The sequence below is a fragment of the Mobula hypostoma genome, chromosome 28 (genome assembly GCF_963921235.1).
Source record: "Mobula hypostoma chromosome 28, sMobHyp1.1, whole genome shotgun sequence".
Taxonomy (NCBI): Eukaryota; Metazoa; Chordata; class Chondrichthyes; order Myliobatiformes; family Myliobatidae; genus Mobula; species Mobula hypostoma.
The window spans coordinates 21402885-21408884 of NC_086124.1; positions in this window are offsets into that span (position 1 = coordinate 21402885).

A 6000-nucleotide genomic window follows, 5' to 3' on the forward strand; every position below is an offset into this window, starting at 1 on the left:
AATATCTGTGTATATCTTAAAGCGAGAGTGTGTGTGTCTCAGGAACAAAGAGATATCTACTGTCAGTGTGCTTGAGACAGAATGGGAGAGGTGATGCATGTCAGAATAAGAGAGAGAGAGAGAGAGAGAGAGTTGGAAACTAGCTGTGACTGCCTGTGACTCTGTCTGTGTATGCATGAGGTGGGTGGGGGGGGGGAGGTGTGGGCATGTGAGAGGAAGAGATGAGGGAGAGAATGTGTGAGACAGGGGAAAGGGAAGAGAGAATGTGGCAGTGGGGGATAGAATGTGAGGGACAGGGAAAGGGGATTGAGGGAGAGAATGTGTGAGACAGGGGAAAGGGGATTGAGGGGGTAAGAATGTGTGAGATGGGGAAAGGGGATTGAGGGGGTGAGAATGTGTGAGACAGGGGAAAGGGGATTGAGGGAGAGAATGTGTGAGTCAGGGGAAAGGGGATTGAGGGGGAGAATGTGTGAGACAGGGAAAGGGGATTGAGGGGGAGAATGTGTGAGACAGGGGAAAGGGAAGAGAGAATGTGGCAGTGGGGGATAGAATGTGAGGGACAGGGGACTGAGTGTAGCAGAGGGGGAGAGAATGTGTGAGACAGGGAAAGGGGATTGAGGGGGAGAATGTGTGAGACAGGGGCAAGGGGATTGAGGGGTGAGAATGTGTGAGACAGGGGAAAGGGGATTGAGGGGGGAGAATGTGTGAGACAGGGGCAAGGGGATTGAGGGGGATAATGTGTGAGACAGGGGAAAGGGGATTGAGGGGGAGAATGTGTGAGACAGGGGAAAGGGGATTGAGGGGGTGAGAATGTGTGAGATGGGGAAAGGGGATTGAGGGGGTGAGAATGTGTGAGACAGGGGAAAGGGGATTGAGGGAGAGAATGTGTGAGACAGGGGAAAGGGGATTGAGGGGGAGAATGTGTGAGACAGGGAAAGGGGATTGAGGGGGAGAATGTGTGAGACAGGAGAAAGGGGATTGAGGGGGAGAGAATGTGTGAGACAGGGGAAAGGGGATTGAGGGAGAGAATGTGTGAGACAGGGGAAAGGGGATTGAGGGGGAGAATGTGTGAGACAGGGAAAGGGGATTGAGGGGGAGAATGTGTGAGACAGGGAAAGGGGATTGAGGGGGAGAGAATGTGTGAGACAGGAGAAAGGGGATTGAGGGGGAAAGAATGTGTGAGACAGGGGAAAGGGGATTGAGGGGGAGAATGTGTGAGACAGGGAAAGGGGATTGAGGGGGAGAATGTGTGAGACAGGGAAAGGGGATTGAGGGGGAGAGAATGTGTGAGACAGGAGAAAGGGGATTGAGGGGGAGAGAATGTGTGAGACAGGGGAAAGGGGACTGAGGGGGAGAGAATGTGTGAGACAGGGAAAGGGGATTGAGGGGGAGAATGTGTGAGACAGGGGAAAGGGGATTGAGGGAAGAGAATGTGTGAGACAGGGAAAGGGGATTGAGGGGGAGAATGTGTGAGACAGGGGCAAGGGGATTGAGGGGGATAATGTGTGAGACAGGGGAAAGGGGATTGAGGGGGAGAATGTGTGAGACAGGGGCAAGGGGATTGAGGGGGATAATGTGTGAGACAGGGGAAAAGGGATTGAGGGGGAGAATGTGTGAGACAGGGGAAAGGGGATTGAGGGGGTGAGAATGTGTGAGATGGGGAAAGGGGATTGAGGGGGTGAGAATGTGTGAGACAGGGGAAAGGGGATTGAGGGAGAGAATGTGTGAGACAGGGGAAAGGGGATTGAGGGGGAGAATGTGTGAGACAGGGAAAGGGGATTGAGGGGGAGAATGTGTGAGACAGGAGAAAGGGGATTGAGGGGGAGAGAATGTGTGAGACAGGAGAAAGGGGATTGAGGGGGAGAGAATGTGTGAGACAGGGGAAAGGGGATTGAGGGGGAGAGAATGTGTGAGACAGGGAAAGGGGATTGAGGGGGAGAATGTGTGAGACAGGGGCAAGGGGATTGAGGGGGATAATGTGTGAGACAGGGGAAAGGGGATTGAGGGGGAGAATGTGTGAGACAGGGGCAAGGGGATTGAGGGGGATAATGTGTGAGACAGGGGAAAGGGGATTGAGGGGGAGAATGTGTGAGACAGGGGAAAGGGGATTGAGGGGGAGAGAATGTGTGAGACAGGGAAAGGGGACTGAGGGGGAGAGAATGTGTGAGACAGGGAAAGGGGATTGGGGGAAGAGAATGTGTGAGACAGGGAAAGGGGATTGAGGGGGAGAGAATGTGTGAACGGGGAAAGGGGAAGGGGATTGAGGAGGGAGAGGATGTGGGGACAGAGGAAAGGGGAGAGTGAGGCAGAGAGAGGTGGAGAGGTGTTCAAAAAAAGACAGGTGAGAAAGGATGGATGGGTAAAGGGGGCAGGGGAAAAGCGAGGAGGGAGAGAGGGGAGGGAGAAGGTAAAAAAAAGAGCTGAGAGAGAGGATGGATGGGGAGAGGGGGTAAAAGAGAGGTGGAGTGGAGGAGATTGCAGGGATAGAGTGGGAGTGAAAGAGACGGAGAGAGAGAGACAGCATGTGGCGGGATGGGCGGAGATGATCGCGTTGGTGCGTGCGAGAAAGGGAGATGTGGTGTGAGAGAGAGATGCGGGGAGAGAGAGGCTCCAGGACGGGGGTTAAGGAAGAAGGCCGACAGGAGCAGTGGGAGTGTGCGGAGGCGACGTGCGCCTTGCCCGCAGCCCACCGCGTCCACACGAGCCCTGGAGGAAGGAGCAGATGGCGCGTGTAGAGATCTGCTCTCCGCCCCGGGAGCGAGTGCAGGCTCGGCAAGATCAAACCTGCCTGCCGACGCGGAGAACGCAGGCACCTGGAAACGGCAGATGGTGGAGGGAGAGGCAGCGACGCCTGAACAGGGCGTTAACCCTACACACACCAGGAGAGAGACATTCCTGTCGCAGAAAACATAAACTGCCCGGTGTTTCTCAAGGGAGATCTGTACACTGACCGGTGTCTCAGTCCCTCTCTCTCAGGGGAGATCTGTACACTGACCGGTGTCTCTCAGTCCCTCTCTCTCAGGGGAGATCTGTACACTGACCGGTGTCTCTCAGTCCCTCTCTCTCAGGGGAGATCTGTACACTGACCGGTGTCTCTCAGTCCCTCTCTCTCAGGGGAGATCTGTACACTGACCGGTGTCTCTCAGTCCCTCTCTCTCAGGGGAGATCTGTACACTGACCGGTGTCTCTCAGTTCCTCTCACTCTGGGGGAGATCTGTACACTGACCGGTGTCTCTCAGTTCCTCTCTCTCTGGGGGAGATCTGTACACTGACCGGTGTCTCTTAGTCCCTCTCTCTCTCAGTGGGAGATCTGTACACTGACCGGTGTCTCTCAGTTCCTCTCTCTCTGAGGGGGAGATCTGTAAATTGACCAATGTTTTTCAGCCCTTCATCCTTGTAAATTTTATCTGTACCCTATCAAACTTATTTACATCTTTCCTGTAAGTGGGTGACCAAAACTGCACACGATAGTCCCAATCAGGCCTCACCAATGTCTTATTCAACTGCAACATAACATCTCATCTCTTGTACTCAATATGTTGATTTGTGAAGGCCAAAGTACCCAAAACTTTCTTTACAACCCCATCTACCTGAGATGCCACCGTCAATGAATTATGGACCTGTCTTCCCAGATTCCTTTGTTCTACCACACTCCTCAGTGTCTGACCGCTCACTGTGTAAAACCAACCCTGGTTGATCCAAAGTGCAAAAACTCACAATTTTCTGCCTTAAATTCCATCTGCCATTTTTCAGCTAACTTTTCCAGCTGATGCAAATCTCCAATGCATCACTGATAGCCTTTCTCACTGTTGACTACAGCCCCAGTCTAGGTGTCATCCACAAATTTGCTGATCCAGTTAACCACATTATCATCCAGATCATTGATATAGATGACAGACAACAAAGGACCCAGCACTGATCCCTGTGGCACACCACTAGTCACAGGGTCCAGTCAGAGAGGCAACCATCTTCTACCATTCTCTGGCTTCTCCCACAAAGCCAATATCTAATCCAATTTACTACCTTATCCTGAATGTCAAGCAACTGAACCTCCTTGACCAGCCTCCCATGCAGGACCTTGTCAAATGCTTTGCTAAAGTCCATGTAGACAACATCTACTCCCTTGCCTTCATCCACTTCCCTGGTAACGTCCTTGAAAATCTCTATAAGATTGGCTAGATATGATCTAGCATGCACAAAGCCATGCAGGCTACCTCTAATCAGTCCATGTGTATCCAAGTACTTGCATATTTGGTCCCTTAGAATATCTTCCAATAACTTCCCCACAACTGATCGCAGACTCACTGGCCTATAACTTCCTGGTTTCTCTTTAGAGCCTTTTTTTAAACAGTGGAACAACACTGGTTATCCTTCAGTCCACTGGTAGCTCTCCTGTTACTAAGGATGATTTAACTATCTCTGTTAGGGCCTCGGCAATTTCTGCACTTGCCTCCTGTAGGGTCCTGTCAGGCCATGGGGATTTATCGACCTTGATTTGCCTCAGTGTAGCAAACACCTCCTCCTCTGTAACCTGTACAGGGTCCATGAAGTTGATACCGCTTTGCCTCGCTTCCATAGACTCTGTATCTGTCTCCTGAGTAAATACAGATGCAAGAATGCATTGAAGATCTCCCCCATCTGTTTTGGCTCCAACGTGGATTACCATTCTGCTCTTCCAGAGGACCAATTTTGTCCCTTGCAATCCTTTTGCTCTTAACACATTTGTAGAATCCCTTGGCATTCTCCTTCACCTTGTCTGCTAGAGAAACTTAATTCCTTCTTTTAGCTCTCCTGATTTCTTTCTTAAGTGTTCTCTTGCATTTCTTGTACTCCATAAGCACCTCACCTGTTCTTACCTGCCTATACCTGCTAGGCACCTCCTTTTCCCTCCTAACCAGGGCCTCAATATCTCTTGAAAACCAAGGGTCCCAACACTTGTTATCTTTTCCTTTTATTCTGACCTTTTGTTATCGTGGATGGTAATGAGGAGGCATAGATGAGTGAGGTAGGTCAGTTGGCTGAGTGGTGCTGTAACAACTGCCTTGCGTTCGGTGTCAGCAAGTCTGAGGAACTCGATTGTGGACTTCAGGAAGGGGAGGTCAGGAGAACACGGTCCAGTTCTCATCGAGGGACAGTGGTGGAAAAGGTGAATGGCTTCAAGTTATGAGTCTCAGAGGATCTATCCTGAACTGGGCGCATATCTACATTTTACAAGTTTGAGGAGGTCTGGCATATGATCAAAAATTCCTAAAAATGGATGGTGGAGAACATTCTGACTGGTTACATCACGGCCCAGTGTGGGAGCTCCAACGTGCAGGGTCGCAAGAGAACATATAGGTACAGAGAGCAGAGGGACACAGCCAGTCCATCTCACATACAGATCTCCCCACCATCGAGGGACACCTACAGGAGGTGATGTCTCAGGAGAGTGACATTCATCATCAGAAAACCCCAATGTCTTTCTTCCTGATGCTGCCATTGGGCAGGGGGTACAGGAGCCTGAAGATCCAATGACAGCTTCTTCCCCACTTTTTTTTTGTATAATAAAATTGTTATTTTTAAATATTACGATTCAATTTGATTTACATGAATATGGGGTTTTGAGACTATAAGTGTGATTCTAATATATTGTATTCTGCGCTCTGTATTCTTATTTTATGTAAGAAATCAATAAAAATATTGAAAGAGCTTCTTCCCCACAACCATTGGGCAGGAGGTACAGGAGCCTGAAGTCCCATACCTCAAGATTCAATAACCCCGCCATAAAGTTCTTGAACTTACCTGAAAATCCGTAACAGTGTCTCTGACTCCAGTGCACAGGATCACAAGAGGCTACAGAACCTCTTTTATTTCTTACTCCTAATTTTGAAATGGCTTTATGTTTATGTTCCAAATGTACAAGTAAGATATTCATGTTAATTTAACCTTGTTAACTTACACTCAGTGGCCACTTTATTAGGTACACCTGCTCGTTAATGCAAATATCTAATCAGCCAATCA